The sequence below is a fragment of the Rhinoderma darwinii genome, assembly GCF_050947455.1.
Source record: "Rhinoderma darwinii isolate aRhiDar2 chromosome 5 unlocalized genomic scaffold, aRhiDar2.hap1 SUPER_5_unloc_34, whole genome shotgun sequence".
Taxonomy (NCBI): Eukaryota; Metazoa; Chordata; class Amphibia; order Anura; family Rhinodermatidae; genus Rhinoderma; species Rhinoderma darwinii.
Genome location: NW_027461792.1, coordinates 334,278 through 351,340, shown reverse-complemented (window position 1 = coordinate 351,340; position 17,063 = coordinate 334,278). Strand labels below are relative to the sequence as shown.

General features: G+C 47.5%; 2 pseudogenes; both read left to right on the top strand.

Annotated features, from left to right (window-relative positions):
- Positions 1 to 7,454: 7,454 nt before the first annotated feature.
- LOC142690548 (U2 spliceosomal RNA) lies at positions 7,455 to 7,629 on the top strand (annotated as a pseudogene).
- Positions 7,630 to 13,979: 6,350 nt separating this feature from the next.
- Positions 13,980 to 14,186, top strand: LOC142690600 (U2 spliceosomal RNA; annotated as a pseudogene).
- The last annotated feature ends 2,877 nt before the right edge of the window (positions 14,187 to 17,063 follow it).

The following is a 17,063-nucleotide window of genomic DNA, read 5'->3' as shown; positions in this document are numbered from 1 at the left end:
TATCTTTTTATGGTTCTTAAAAAGATGGCTGTTCCTGAAATTATTTTAACACGTATTAAGCTTTTATATCGATCCTGTTTTAGCCAAATTTCTATCAACGGATTTTTAACTAAAGGTGTTCCTCTTTTATCAGGGGTGAAACAGGGGTGCCCGTTGTCTCCGCTCCTTTTTATTTGTGCCATAGAACCTCTGTTCACCCTAATAAGAGATGATAAAGTCATCAGAGGCGTGCCCATACCTGGAGGAAGGGGGAACCAGGTAAAAATCCTAGGCTATATGGATGACGCCACCGTCCTATGCCCAGACGCCGCTTCTATGAGACGGGCATTGAGGAACACCGGCTTTTTTTGTGAAGCCTCTGGTTTTAAATTAAACGTTGATAAGTGTGACTGTTTTTATACTGGTGTATGGGATTCCTCTGTGACACCAGGAGTTAACATGCAGCAGGATCAGATAAAAATTTTAGGAATTGTTTTTAATCAAGAAAACGATGGGAGACCCAATTGGGATTCAGTAATTGCCAAAATGGAAAAAAAGGTTTTAATGTGGAATTTGAGGAATCTCACCATGGAGGGAAAAGTTTTAATAATTAAATCTGTTTTATTACCCATAATGCTTTATGTAGCTATGGTTTTCCCTCCAACAATTTTATATATTAAAAAAGTGACCAGGATCTGTTTTATGTTTTTATGGGGTTCCAAAATGGAAAAACTAAAACGTGATTTTATGTACAGATGTAAGGACAATGGCGGGAGAGATGTTCCTAACCTTTTTAACTTCTTTTACATTAAATACTTTTGCTTCTGTTTTAAAATGTATAATTCTGATGGTATTTTTAGCTACTTTTTAAAGTACGCTACGGGCATGATTTTTAAACGATGGTTTCGTGTCCCTTTGAATTCTCCTGTGCTTCTGTGTCCCCCAAAACAATATGCGGTGCTCGAAAAAACTGTCAGGCTCCTAGGTCTCCAAGAATTGGAGCCTGACATATTGGGGGACCAGAAAAAAGTGTCACTCTCCTGTAGGCGGCAGGAGGATACACTGGCAGTTTCAAATTTCTCACAGGCAAGGTCCAAGGTGGTGTGGCGGAACGTTTTCGGGAAATTTATGGCAAATGTGCACAAGGACCTTGCCTGGGCAATCGTTCACCAGTGCCTCCCTACTCGTGAATTCCAGCATAGGCGAGGACTGGTGGCGAGAGCCAAGTGCCCGAGAGACAGGTGTGGTGACGACGAGACGATAATGCACCTGTTTTGGAACTGCCCATATGCACAGGAGGTTTGGAGGAAGGTAGGCCCATTGCTGAAATGGGCCTGCGGTCTTAAAGATCTTAAATTTGAATACGTGTTTTATGGTCTTTTTAACTGCCCAAGTTTTAAACAGCAAATGGTCTGTTGGATCATTTTAAACTGTTTTAAGAATGCCATTTGGAAGGTTAGGAACATTCTGCTTTTTAAACATGATTTTATTGACGTTAAAAATTGTGTGAAATATGCCCTAAGTGAAATGTATATTTATTATCTTAGGGACAAAAAGCAGCTAGGGGTAAAAGAAGCAACATCCATGTGGTGTTTGCAAATGTGGAATACCATAACATTGTAAATAAAAATGGTTTTATTCTTTTATGTCTTTTATGCCCTGTATAAATTTTATCCTGCTATTGTTCTGTACTTTTATTATAACATCTGTATTAATGGTCTTATTATTATTACTTTTGTATTCATTTAAATGTATGAATATTCATGTATTATGCTGTTGATTTTATCTTGTGGTTTCAATTTTAAAAAAAAAGTCTGTAAAATATATTATTTTTGCCAATAAAAAACTTTGTTGAAACCTTATCTGTTCTTATCAGTCCTTGTAAGGATAGATAGCTCGGAGAACCACTGGGGGCTATAAACACTAGCTTAGCGATCCAAGAGCGTTCCAGACGAAGCCGGCGACGAACTGCGGAGAAGAACCAGCGAAGACGACGATCCAGAAGGGAGAAGCCGCCATCGGGGAAGAAGCTCCGGGAGATCGCTGCCGGGAAGAAGAAGGAGAACTTCGGAGAAGAGCCGCTGCTGAAGGGGATCTTCGAAGAAGCTCGGCCGCAGAAGAAGAAGCTCGACGAGGAACCGCTGCGGAAGAAATTTCGTGGAAGAACCTCGGCCAGCAAGGAGAAGATTTGCATAGCTCCGCCCCCTTCGGGAAAGAGCTATCGAAGATCCTCCCCAAGCGACAGGAACAGCTGGAAGAAGCCATGGCCTCAACCAGCAACCCTGCCACCCAGAAGAAGAAGGCTGATGGACCAGGTGAGCCGACCCAGGCCAGGACATCTCCTCCTGAAGCCTCCTCAAGCCAACAGGCCACCAGGAAGCCGAACCAGGCTGCTCCAACCCTGGAGCCCTGGATGAAGCAGACGGTGGCCCTGAAGCTGAAGGAGGTGGACGGGAGAGTGCCGGACATGACGGAAGAAGTGTTCTGCCAGAAGATGCTCCTGGACCAGGGCTTCGCTAAGCCGGAGACCATCAGCATCCAGGCCTTCATGACCGGGATGTTCTTCGTGACCTTTGCTTCGATCAACATCTGCAGAAGGTACTGGGAGATGGTGAAAGCGGCGAGGCCTGAATCCCCTTTCTCTCGCTTTGTGGGCAACTGCCCTGTCCAAAGAGAGGAAAGGCGGGTGACGGTCTCAATGCGGAACCCACACACCCCCGGCAAAGACATCACCACGCTCCTGAAGCGGTTCTGCACAGTGGTGAGGGAACCCACCCACATCCTGAACGGACTCGGCTTCTGGACTGGCAAGTGGTCGGTAATCGTCCGACTGAACAAGGATTCGAACGCGGAAGACGGCCTCCAGCACCTGCCCCAGTCATTCTCGCTGGGCAACTCCTACGGCCTCATCTACTACCCGGACATGCCGCAGATCTGCAGGAGATGCAGCAAGAAGGGTCATTCGGTGAAGGACTGCAAGGAGGACGCCTGCAAGAACTGCCGGGTAACAGGACACGAGACCAAAGACTGCCCGAAACGGACAATGTGCAACCTCTGCGGACAAGCAGCCCACTCTTACAAGGACTGCCCGAAGAGGGATCGATCCTGGGCAACTGTAGCGGCGAAAGCTCCGGCCAGAGGGAACCCCGCCCCAACCAGAGCTCCAGCGGCGCAGAAGACCGGGAATAAGAAGGATGGTAAGAAGACGACAGTCCCTCCCCCCCGCCTCCCGGCCCTCCCTCGCCCTACCCTTCCCACCCTCCCTCGCCCGGCCCTCCCCACCCCCCCGTCCCCAACCCCTGTCACCCCCACTGAGGCTCTCACCTTCTCCTACCCACCCATCTCAGTGGTCCTGTCACCTGCACCTCTCCCAACCCAGCCTCCCTTCTCCCCAGCTCCAGCAGCACTAACATCTTCCCCTCCAGCTGCTGGAGTCCTCTCCCTGGAGGATTTTCCCCCTCTTGTCTCCTCAGGTGCCATCCAGAGGAAGAGAAAGGTGAGGGACAGCCCAGCGGCTGAGTCCTCAAAGCGACAAGTCGTGGAAATCTGCGAAGACTCCCTTGCGCAGCAGGAGGAAATGGAGCAGATGGTGGAGGAACTCGTGTCTGAACCTGAGGTCATCGACTTCACAACAGACATCCAGGTGGCTACAATCCTGGAACAATTTCTGTCAGAGGGCCTGCTGGATCTTTCGGACCCGCCAGGCGAGGAGGATCCGCCCGACCGGACTGGTAACTAAGGTGTATCGTTTGCACTAACCTTCTTTATTCTCCCCCATGGCTGCTAAACTTAACATCTTTAGCCTCAATGTGAGGAGTGTTAGAGATAGGACTAGATGTCAGATGGTGCTAACTTTTCTTTCCAAGCAGTCGAGTGATGTATTTATGCTGCAGGAATGTACTCTCCCCTCTTCCAGGTCATACCATCATCTGGCCAGGCAGTGGACCCATGGCCCGTCCTACTGGTCTGGTGGGGGCGACTGTAAGTCTGCAGGGGTTGCCATCCTGATTAGGGGAGGCGTATTTACTGTTGACTCTGTCCAGGAGCTCGCCTGCGGCCGCTTGTTGGTCGTAGACGGTTCCTGGGCAGGAGAGCCGATTAGGCTCATCAACGTGTACGCCCCCCCTATGAAGGCTGAGCGCCTGGAACTATTCCAGACCCTGCGGACCCAGCTCGCCACCACTAGGGCAGTGGTGATGGCCGGGGACTTCAACTGCCCCATCGAAGAGGATGGACGAAGTTCCGGCACTTCAATCAAGCTGGATGTCAGTTCCAAACTGCTTATCGAGATGGTAACCGAAGCATCCTTGCAGGACGTTGTGGGCTCCATGGGGATCGGCTCTGTGAACTATTCATGGAGCCGACCCGATGGCTCACTTCGTTCTCGGATTGACTTTGTGTTCACCTCCCGGGCAGTCAAGCAGCATGGGCACTCCATGGTCCCCTGCTTCTTCTCTGACCACAGGGCCATTCTCTTCCAGGGTGCCATCGGCCACGGTTTTCCTCCCGGCCCTGGCTCCTGGAAGCTGAATTGTGCCCTGCTGGAAAGAGAGGAGGTACTGGCGGAACTTAGAGACGCCTATATTGTTTGGAGGAATGATAAAGTTTTCTTTGACAAAACCTGTGACTGGTGGGAATATGTTAAAGTTGAATTTCGTTGTTTCTTTCAGGCAAAAAGTCGCCAACAGGCGTGTGAGAGGAAGAGAGACTTCAGAGAGATGCAGCGTCAGCTGCGATCCCTGCAAGACCTCCTTCAATGTGGCTGGGACGTCAGGAAGGAGCTGGAGGAAGCCAAAAAGGGCCTGAAAGGGCACTTTGAGGAGGAATCCAAGCGAATTGTCTTTCGTTCCAAGGTGGAGAACCTGGAGAAGGGTGAGAAATGTAACTCGTTCTTTTTCAGGAAACTCCATGCCGGCCACACGCCCCTGAAGGAACTCCGAGATGAGACCGGAAACATGCATTCTGGGAAGAAGGAGGTGATGGGAGTCGTCACAGACTACTACCGAAGCCTCTACTCCCGGAAAACCACTGACCCCGAAGCCGCCGATAAATTCCTGTCAGGTATCACTAATCATCTTGATCCTGCAGGTACGGAGGCTATGGACGTACCCCTGACGGTGGAGGAACTGCTCTCTGCCGCTAAATCCTTCAGACCCGGCAGGACCCCGGGCAGTGATGGTCTCCCAGCAGAGCTCTATGTAGCGCTGGGGGACTTGATCTGTCCGGACCTGCTGGAGCTCTATGAGGAGATGGTGGTGGAGGGTAGAATGCCACCGTCCTTGAGAGAAGGCATGATCACGATCTTGTATAAGCGGAAGGGGGAGAGATGTGACCTGAAAAACTGGCGTCCCATCTCTCTCCTGAACGTGGACTACAAGATCCTCGCCAAAGTATTGACCAACAGACTGAAGGTTGTCATCGGACGGATCATCGGATCGGACCAAACCTGCGGCATTCCTGGCCGTAGGGTGGCCGACAGTCTTGCCCTGGTGAGGGACACGGTGCATTACATGCAAAGCCGCCGTACACACGCGGCCCTGGTCAGTCTGGATCAGGAGAAGGCTTTTGACCGGGTCTCTCACGAATTCATGGGTAAGGCTCTGCGTAGGCTGCGGCTTGGCAGGTTGTTCTGTTTGTATGTTAACCTGATGTATTGCGACATTTACAGCTCGGTGCTGGTGAACGGCTGGAAGACTGACCCCTTTCCTGTATCGTCTGGGGTTAGACAAGGCTGTCCTCTTTCACCTCTCCTTTTTGTTTGTGTTATAGAGCTCTTCGCAGAGGCTATCCGGCAGAATGGAGAGATCAGAGGGATCACCGCACCAGGTCCAGGACACTTCGAGGTCAAATGCTCGCTGTACATGGACGACGTGACCGTCTTCTGCACTGACCAGAGTTCGGTGACTGCACTCGTCCAGACCTGCGAGGAGTTCGGACGCGCTTCAGGGGCAAAAGTCAACTGCGGGAAGTCGGAAGCCATGCTCTTCGGAAAGTGGTACCTGCCTTCTCCTGCCTCCTTCCCTTTTACTATCAAGCCGGACTTCATCAAAATTCTGGGAGTCTGGTTCGGTAAGGAAGGTGCAGCCCTAAAGTCGTGGGAAGAACGCTTGGCCAAAGTCAACCAAAGGATCGGACTGTGGAGCCTCAGACAACTCACTATTGAGGGCAAAGCAATGGTCCTGCGTAACGAAGTCTTGCCTGTGCTACAATACACTGCACAGGCATGGCCCCCTCTTGCAACGGTCTCGAGGGCCATTACCAGGACTGTGTTTCGCTTCATCTGGGGCTCGAAAATGGACAGAGTAAAGCGGACTGTTATGTACAAGGAGCCCCGCAAAGGTGGGAAGGGTATACCCGACATTCCCACTCTGCTGCGGATCGCTTTTGCATGTGACTGTGTTCGTAGGACTCTGAGGACAGCAAACGGCTCTGCGGGCAAGGCCATGTCCCGCTACTTCCTCCTTCCCCTCTGGCGAGGTTTTGGCTGGGACAAGTGGGACAGCTCCTTCCCTTACAACTGGCACGCTCCCTGGTTCTACGGAGATGTTGTCCGGTTTGTGAGGGAGCATCAACTGGAGGGTCTTAAGCCCGACTTGTGGAAACCTAAGACGATCCACAAGCACATCAGAGCAAAGGACTCACTGGAGTTTGTTCCAGGGCTTCATGCCGACACGTTGGAGACTGTTTGGACTAACGTGTCATCTGGCAGGTTGACCAACGGGCACAAGGACATTTCATGGATGGCCATCCAGGGAGGACTGCCTCTTAGGTCATTCATGCATGCCCGCAACCTGTGCAAGACCCGGTACTGCCCCAGGTGCCCCTTCACGGAGGAAACATCTTTGCACATTTTCTGGCAGTGCCCCTTTGCACAGGGTCTGTTGAAAGCCTTGGAACATGAACTCAAGGACTCAGTACCCAGGAACAGACTGTCGTACCGCTCGGTACTTTATGGACTATTTCCTGGGAATACCACGGATGGAGCAATCCAGGAAGCCTGGCGCCTTATGAACTGCTTTAAGGACGCTATATGGTTTGCCAGAAACCGTCTGATTTTGCGGAGAGAGAGTGTGTCCGTCCAGGACTGCCGCAGGCTGATCCACAGCCTGCTCAGAGACTATTCCACCTGGGACAGCCCGGACGTCGATGAGGAAGAGGACTGATACTCCCCTTCCCCCCACTCTCCCTTCTTGTGTGTTGTCTTTCAATAAAGCTTCGGGCCTGTGATTTCCCCCTTCCCTACCCCCTCCTACCCACTCCCCTATCCCATCACTTGTCTGTAATGCTTTGTTGTTTGGCTTTAGTGAATGCAAGAATGTTAGTGTAGCATGTGGTGTAATGTATAGCATAGGCTAGCCTGTACTGTGTATTATACTGTCATGTTATGTTTGACGACTGTTATTATTTATTATTTGCTGCTTCATGGCTTGCGCTGTGTCGCAGTAATGTTTGTATGATGACGATTGATTGTCAATAAAGCATTTTTCAATCAAAAAATCTGTTCTTATCAGTTTAATATCTGATACGTCCCCTATCTGGGGACCATATATTAAATGGATTTTTAGAACAGGGAGATGGAAATAGAGCTTGCTCTGTCCACTCCACGCATTGACCTGGTATTGCAGTATTTCCAGGACCGGTGCACCCTTCCCTTATGTGTTGACTAAAATCAGATTCCAAAAGTGCTATTTGTGTTTGCTATTGTTTTTGTCTTTCTGATGGGATCTCCCCTTTTAATCCCATTATTTCAACACCTGTTGGACAATGCATTTGTACAGTCATGTGTGATAATGAGCTCATTTATTAAATGCAATTAATTAATACATTGCCACCTCTTGTTGTGTGTGTGTGTGTGTGTGTGTGTGTGTGTGTGTGTGTGTGTGTGTGTGTGTGTGTGTGTGTGTGTGTGTGTGTGTGTCTTCTGTGTTTCCGGCATTTCACATTGGAACAGCTCATTCACCTTCCTTGTCTTCTCTCCGCCCTCCCTTTTAGGTAAGTTAAAGAGCTGCACCTGAGCCAGCCACTGATTGATGCAGCACCACAGTCAAATAGTGGAGTGGAGTGGAGTAGGGGAACAGCAAACAGCCATTAAAGCAGCCAGCCGCCTACCCGCCACAATGGACCTACCTGTGTACACTAGATGGATGTGATGGAATGTACTGTCGTCCCTACATTTCAAGAAGAAGTAAGAATTGCAGTTGCAACAAACCCTTGCTTGCCTACAAAGAGAGCAGCAATTTGGATTTGTTACTTTGTTACCTGGAAGAATAACAAACTGTGCAAGGATGGAGGTTGTAGGAGCAAGGAGAAGTTGTCTGTAAAGTTGGTGGATGCTTATTTTCCATTTTGCAGTCCCTTGTCTCCCTCTTGTGGCCTCCTGGAGGCAAATAAATGTGCAAAAAAAAGACAGCCTGGCGGCCGGCTGTTGCAGTGTTGCCCTCTCAGGCAACACTGAGTGACTGACTGAGCCGCACCGTCTTATATAAAGTTCAGACGGAACTTTGCACGTGTCATAGTGGAGCCCTCAGGATTCCAGAGCCAGCTTTCTGACATCATAATGGGGCCTGCCTCAGAGATAGATAAAAGCCTGGGCCCAGGCAGTGTTGGTCAGTGCTGCTCAGCAGGCAGCACCGGACTGGACTGGATTAAAGCTGATACAAGGTGTGAAGGAACAAGGGGTGGCTGTGGGCATGCACTGGCTGCCGCTGCCAGTGTTTATCTGCATGGCAGCAGGGCATTTGGGCGTTGCCAGGAAGGCGTTTTTATGTAGATTCCTCCTCTTTCAGCACTGCATTGTGGTGCAAGCAAAAGAAGCAAATCCTGTCTGGCTTCCTCTCCGGCCTTTATTCACCTCCCTCCCGCTTAGTAGCTGTAAATGTGTGTGAGCCTGCAGGGCCCCATGGAATTGCCTAGGAGTAGGCTGAATCAATCGCTGCAAGGGGTGAACAGCAGTATGGGACAGGCTCGGGCAAGGCAAGGGCCGCTCGGGTTATCGCTTCTCGGCCTTTTGGCTCAGATCAGGTTTATTGCCTGGTCTGGGCCGGGGGTTCGGTCTTTCGTGGAGTCCTATCCGACGTTTTTGGGAGCGATCATCGTGCCGTTGGGCATTCCATTTCAAGATGGCAGCTGTGCGTAACACTATCCGTTTCGTGGTGAATGAGCAGAGGAGAGACGAAGTTGATACTGGACATATCATTGAGAACATCCTTCTGGACCTGGCTGGAGTTAAGTTGGTAGAGGTATTCTGTATCCAAGCTTTCAGCAATATTGCTACATACGATGTATCCTTTTTTGAGGCCGCCTACTGTTTAAACGTTTTTCAGTTGCTAAAGGAAAAACACATGCATGAGGCTTTAACATCCATTGAAGTGCAACCTCTTTTTTCTACAGTGGAGAAATGTATAACAATTCATATGTATAACCCATTTCTGGATAGAAGGCTGGTCAGGGCTTTTTTAGCTCATTACTGTACCCATGTTAGAGGAGGTGTGGAGCAGAAGAACCTATGGGGAGTCTTTAATGGTGATATCAAGTACTGGGTCAGGCTGAAACCTGACTCCAGCTGTATTGGAGGAGTGATGAATCCTCCTGCTAATTTTTCCATTGGTGGGAATAAGGGATATCTGTACTACCAAGATATGCCATGCTTTTGTAGATCATGTTTTTCCTACGGGCATACCAAAGATGCATGCAAAGGCAAAGTTTGCAGAAATTGCAAGGAAACAGGACATGAGGCTAGTGCATGCATTTCCCCATCCAGGTGTGACATTTGTGGTTTGCCGGGTCATACTTGTAGGAAATGTCCAAAGGTGTTTCCTTTCTTAGGACAAGAGAGAAGAACATGGGGCAGACAGGTGAGAACAACATGTTCCCTTGCTGCCTCTTCTGAGGTAATTTCAGAGCCAGCTGGCAGTGTTTCTGTGGCTGTTTCTCAGGACCCTGGGAAAGCTGGATTAGGAGAGGTTCTAACCTCACATACTGACAGCATGGAGTTGGGTGTGGTCCCTCCTGCAGAGCCAACTGTTGATGAGACACCTGGGGTTATACCTATGGAAGGTAAAGACACAGCGCCACCTAGTGGGTGTGCATACCCTGATAATGGTGCAAGTATGCAAATTTTGTCCTTTTCTAGCCCAGAGTCAAAAATGGACGATTCAGCAAAAGTGGAGTGGTCAATATCGGAGGAGGACGAGAAGGAGGCCAGGATGCCTAGTGCCACTAGTGCGGAAATCTTCCATAAAGTTGTCTCAAAAAGGGGGAAGTCTGGAAAGGCGGTGAAGAGACTTAAGATAGGCTTATTGGAAGATTCTGCTCATGCAAATCCTTTTTCTTTGCTGGATAGTGACTCCAGTTCTAGCCCTAAGTCATCTGAGGTGGCTTCAGAAGTACCCAGCTCTCCTGGGGAAGGTTTCCTCAGTGAAGTCAATGTGGCAAATTTGGAAAGAGCGATGTATTTCCCTGGGACGTGATATGTTCTGGTTATCTCATGGCTTTCCATTGCACTAACCATACTATGCCCGCATGTCTTTGAGATTAAAAATTGTCTCACAAAATGTACGGGTGTTCTCCTCTGCTCACAAGCGTGCTGCAGTCCTGGACTTTTTGGCCTCTAAGGGCAGTGACATTGTTTGCGTACAAGAATGTGGTTTGTCAAAAATGCCTAGGAAAGAAGAATGGAAGTTTGGGGAAGCAATTTGGTCTTTTTCTTCCACAAATAGGAATGATGGAATTGGTATTCTTTTTAAAAATAATGAGTTTGTCATCAAACAGACTCAAATTATACAAGAAGGAAGATGTGTCTGTGTGTTACTATCCTATAAGGGATGGCAGTTTAGGCTAATTAATATCTATGGCCATGCTGTGAAAACTGATAGGTTGGCACTTTTTGATTCTTTAAAATTTTTTCTTCATGGTAAAGTTCCTGTAATTATTGTTGGTGACATTAACTGTATCCTGGAGAAGCAGGCCCGAGCTGGGTCCACAGAGTCTAATGTGGATGTCACTGGAGTTTTGTGGAATAAAATGTTGCAGGACTTTGCTTTGCAGGACGCTGTCACCAGGAAACCAGGTCCATTTACTTACCATGCCGATGACGGAAGAACGGATTCTCGTCTGGACTTTTTCTTTTTTTCTACTTCAGCAATGAAATGTGTAGATTATTCGCAGGAGAGAGTGTGGTTTTCAGATCACGAGTGTTTGTTGGGGGTTTTTGTCATAAATAATTTCTTTTATGGTAGAGGGGTATGGAAGATGAATGTTAGTTTTCTGAGTGATGAAAGGGTGAAAACTAGGTTTGGGAAAAAATATGGGTTTTGGGTTAGGAAGAAAAGTTCTTTCTCTAATGTGTGTGAATGGTGGGTATGGGTGAAAAAAAAGATTGGTGGGTTTTTTAGACAAATAGGATATAGAAGAGCGAGAAGGAAAAGATTGCAATATTCACGCTTTAACATGCGGATGACGTTCCTTCATCAATGTAAAAATTTGGGTATGGATGTAAGACACGATTTGGAAAAAACAAAAAAAGATATTAAGGAGTGGTTCCGAGAAAAAGGGAAAGAAATAATATTTAGGTCTAAGGTGGAGGTTAGAGATAATCACGAGAAATGCACTAGATTTTTCTTTAAAAAAATGTGTGGTGGAAAAAGTGGAATGAATGTGTTATTGGATAAGGATGATAAAGAGGTGTTTGGTAAGGATGTGATTGATGTGGTGTCTGATTTTTATAAACAACTGTATGATGTGAAGAAATGTGATTTGGGTGATGATGAGGAGTTTTTGGATATTGTGTGTAATTTTGTTCCTGAAAGTGAATGTGAGGTTTTGCTTGGTGAGATTATGGATGGTGAAGTAAAGGATGTGGTGGGAAGTATGGCTAAAAATAAGTCTCCAGGGATCGATGGGATACCAGCTGAGTTCTATGGGAAATATTGGGACATAATTGGGAAGGATGTTATAGATGTTATGAGAGTGTTGTTTTCTGGGACGAATATGTGTGATGTGATGAAGAAGGGTATGGTAGTTCTGTTGCATAAAAAAGGAGATAAGAGGCGGTTAGAAAACTGGCGACCGATTACTTTGCTGAATACGGATTATAAAATTTTTGCCAAGCTGATTGCGAATCGTATGAGAGACGTGATTGGGTGTGTGATTGATGAGGATCAGGTATGTGCGGTACCGAAAAGGAAATTGCATGAGAACGTGGCGTTGGTGCGGGACATGCTTGAGGATTGTAAGGGTCGGAATAAGAAGGTGATTGTGGGTGCGTTAGATTTTGAGAAAGCGTTTGATCGTGTGGCGCATGTGTTTTTGTTTAAAGTGTTAGAGAGAATGGGTTTTCCGGTTCAGTTTGTGAGTTTGTTGAAGAATTTATACGCGAATGCAAAGAGTTGTGTGCAGGTGAATGGGTTTTTTTCAGAATCATTTAGTATTATGTCTGGTGTGCGACAGGGTTGTCCGTTGTCTCCCATCCTATTTATTTGTGCGATTGAACCATTGTTGCAAATGATTAGAAATGATAAGGTTGTGAAAGGTTTGGTGGTGCCCGGGTGTGATGGAAAACGTGTGAAAGCTTTGGGATATATGGATGATATTTGTGTATTGTGTGATTCAGTGTATGATATGTCCAGAGTGAAGTTGATTGTAAACATGTTTTGTATTGCGTCTGCTTTTAAAATAAATTGGGGTAAGAGCAAATTTAAATTTTTTTTCAGTAATGAGCGAGTGAGTGATTCTGATATGGAACAGGTGGATGGTGTGAAAATTTTGGGTATTGTGTTTGATGATGAGTTGAAAGGGAGAGAAAGTTGGGATGAGTTAGGTGGTAGGATTGTGAGAAAGTTGGAAATGTGGAGAATGAGGGATCTTTCTTTTTCGGGGAAGGTTTTAATTGTCAAAAGTATTATTCTACCTATGATTTTATATGTTGCTCTGGTTTTTCCTCCTGCTGTTGATATGTTAAAAAAAGTGAATAGAGTTTTGTTCCTTTTTTTATGGGGGAGCGGGATTGAGAAGGCAAAGAGAGAAATTCTAATGAAAAGCAGACGAAATGGAGGCCTTGATTTCCCAAATTTGGAGATCTTCATTGGAATTAATTGTGTACGGTTTTTTGTAGAGCTTTTATTTAAAGAATCCAAGGCTTCCAGAATGTCGAAGTATCTAGCTGGTACGGTGATTCAGCGTCTAAGGTGGGAAAAACGTAATTTATGTAAACCAATTGCTTTTCAGTGCACAGGGTGGTATTTGTATGTTGAAAAATTTATTAAAAAGTTCCAGCTAGAGGATGTAAGAATGGAGAGATTTTTGAGCGAAAAGAATGTTGTGAGAAGTATGTGTATGAATAATGTGATGTGTTCTGTAAATGGTTTGAATCCGATGGAGTCTAAGTCTGTGTGGAAGAAGATTGTTACGTATGATGTGTCAAATAAGCAGAAAGATTTGTTATGGATGTCGGTACATGGAGTGTTGCCTGTAAGGAGTGTTCAGAAAAGAAGAGGTTTGGTTGCGTCTGAAAGGTGTCCGAGAGAAGGTTGTGGGGATGATGAGGATGTGAGCCATGTGTTTTGGTCGTGTAAGCATGCAAAGGATGTTTGGAAAAAGTTGAGTGGGTTGTGTGAAGAATTGACTGGTTTGAAGGTTTTGACGTATGAAATTGTCTTGTTTGGTTTGTGTAGTTTGGGTAGTGAAAAGGATAGAGTGTTGTGGATTTTTCTGACTTGTGTGAAAGAAGTATTGTGGAATACGAGGAATTTGAATGTGTATAAAAGAGAAGTATTTGAGATGGAGGATGTGGTTAGTATGGTATTGGCTAAATTGTATTTTTATTATAAATGGGATCTAGAAAGAGGTATGGATGCGGAAGGGATATGGCGAATGTTAAAATGGAGGTATTTAGTTTGAGGAATTTTGTTTGATTTATCTTGTATTTGATGGAAAAATAAAATAATGAACCAGAGTGATGAGATTTTTTGAAAAATAGAGAGGTGGTTTGAACAACTACAGTTCTCGGTTTTATTCAAAAAAACCTGAATGGTTTAATAAAAAAAAAAAAAAAAAAATCTGTTCTTATCAGTTTAATATCTGATACGTCCCCTATCTGGGGACCATATATTAAATGGATTTTTAGAACAGGGAGATGGAAATAGAGCTTGCTCTGTCCACTCCACGCATTGACCTGGTATTGCAGTATTTCCAGGACCGGTGCACCCTTCCCTTATGTGTTGACTAAAATCAGATTCCAAAAGTGCTATTTGTGTTTGCTATTGTTTTTGTCTTTCTGATGGGATCTCCCCTTTTAATCCCATTATTTCAACACCTGTTGGACAATGCATTTGTACAGTCATGTGTGATAATGAGCTCATTTATTAAATGCAATTAATTAATACATTGCCACCTCTTGTTGTGTGTGTGTGTGTGTGTGTGTGTGTGTGTGTGTGTGTGTGTGTGTGTGTGTGTGTGTGTGTGTGTGTGTGTGTGTGTGTGTGTGTGTGTCTTCTGTGTTTCCGGCATTTCACATTGGAACAGCTCATTCACCTTCCTTGTCTTCTCTCCGCCCTCCCTTTTAGGTAAGTTAAAGAGCTGCACCTGAGCCAGCCACTGATTGATGCAGCACCACAGTCAAATAGTGGAGTGGAGTGGAGTAGGGGAACAGCAAACAGCCATTAAAGCAGCCAGCCGCCTACCCGCCACAATGGACCTACCTGTGTACACTAGATGGATGTGATGGAATGTACTGTCGTCCCTACATTTCAAGAAGAAGTAAGAATTGCAGTTGCAACAAACCCTTGCTTGCCTACAAAGAGAGCAGCAATTTGGATTTGTTACTTTGTTACCTGGAAGAATAACAAACTGTGCAAGGATGGAGGTTGTAGGAGCAAGGAGAAGTTGTCTGTAAAGTTGGTGGATGCTTATTTTCCATTTTGCAGTCCCTTGTCTCCCTCTTGTGGCCTCCTGGAGGCAAATAAATGTGCAAAAAAAAGACAGCCTGGCGGCCGGCTGTTGCAGTGTTGCCCTCTCAGGCAACACTGAGTGACTGACTGAGCCGCACCGTCTTATATAAAGTTCAGACGGAACTTTGCACGTGTCATAGTGGAGCCCTCAGGATTCCAGAGCCAGCTTTCTGACATCATAATGGGGCCTGCCTCAGAGATAGATAAAAGCCTGGGCCCAGGCAGTGTTGGTCAGTGCTGCTCAGCAGGCAGCACCGGACTGGACTGGATTAAAGCTGATACAAGGTGTGAAGGAACAAGGGGTGGCTGTGGGCATGCACTGGCTGCCGCTGCCAGTGTTTATCTGCATGGCAGCAGGGCATTTGGGCGTTGCCAGGAAGGCGTTTTTATGTAGATTCCTCCTCTTTCAGCACTGCATTGTGGTGCAAGCAAAAGAAGCAAATCCTGTCTGGCTTCCTCTCCGGCCTTTATTCACCTCCCTCCCGCTTAGTAGCTGTAAATGTGTGTGAGCCTGCAGGGCCCCATGGAATTGCCTAGGAGTAGGCTGAATCAATCGCTGCAAGGGGTGAACAGCAGTATGGGACAGGCTCGGGCAAGGCAAGGGCCGCTCGGGTTATCGCTTCTCGGCCTTTTGGCAAGATCAGGTGTAGTATTTCTGCATCTGGTTTTGTTGGGAGGTGTCCGGGGTACCCTGCTCCTTGGCCTTGGGGGATCGTCTCTTTTCACAGAGAGACTTCACCCCCTTGCTGCTATTTGGGGAGTGGGCTTAGCCCCCGGACAACGAGTTGCGATCGCGCCTTACCCAAGAGGTCAACCGGCCTTGAGGCGTTTTTCTAAGAGCGTTCCGAGGGCGTTTATCGGGCTTCGTAGGTGTCTGGGGTACCCTAATCCTTGGCCTTGGGGGAGGGTTCCACTTAATTGTGGAATCTGAGCCCTTGCTGCTATAAGGGACAGGCTTAGCCCCCAGGCACTGAAAATGCCATATACATTTGGATTTGCATCCGGGGACACCCGGTTGCGCCAGTCCGTCCGCATCGAGGTGGAAGAAGGCCATCGCCAGCGGAAGAACCTTCGCTTCATTGTGGAGGTGATTCTGCTGGACTTCCTGGGGCTCAAGCGGGCGGACATCCTGTGTCTCAACGACCAGGAAAGCCGCGGTCGGTACACCGTATCCTTTACGGCCGCGGCATGTTGCGACAACATGCACAAAAGATTGTCTGATGCGGACCAGAGTGAGGAGCGGCTAAATGGACTGAACTTTTTATTCCTCTACGGGGAGGAAGAAGTCCCGCTCGTGATGTGCATGTTCAGTCCATTTGTCTCAGAGTGTGACATTGAAACCTTCCTCAGTCGTTACTGCAGGGAGGTCCGCTTCTCACATAAAATCTTGAACACCCAGAGCTTCTGGAATGGCAAAAGAAAATATTGGGTGAAGTTCCGCCAGGATCCCAATGGCATTGGAGGCTTACATCACCCACCCCAGAACTTTGCCATTGGGAAGAATCGAGGATTCCTATTTTACCCCCAGATGCCAATAGCCTGCCGGAACTGCTTGAGATATGGCCACACCAGAGAACATTGTGACCGGCCCCATGTGGTGCAGTGTAACAGGTGTGGCCAGGTTGGACACGTAGCGGCAAAATGCAGTTCCGAGGTGTTGTGCAATCTGTGCGGCATGACTGGGCATGCTTTTAAAGATTGCCCCCGCAGAGCGAAATCTGGGCCACCCAGACCAGGGCCAGAGCGGCAGTTTGCAACATGTGCAGACGCCGCTGGTAATGCCCCAAAACGAGCATTGACGACTGAGGGGTCCAGGCCAAAGTCCTTCACAGCTCCATCGGGGGGCCCACCGATGTCAGCCTCGAGGGACGGCCATAGGGATTCCACCGGGTCCAGGCAGAGCAGGAGGAATTCTGACTCTGCTGGACATAAGTTGACCGGCACCTCTGCAAACAGGTCCTCTGCTCCGCCTGCAGTGGACCCTGTTGAGGCAGTGGTTAGCGACAGGCGTCGTGGCTCCGTAGGTTCTGCAGTAGGACCTGACGCCTGTCCCAAGAGTGTGGGCATGGAGCGGAGACACTCTGTGTCAGACGAGGGCTCCATTAAGAAAACCCTAAAATATGCTGGATTGGAGCCTCG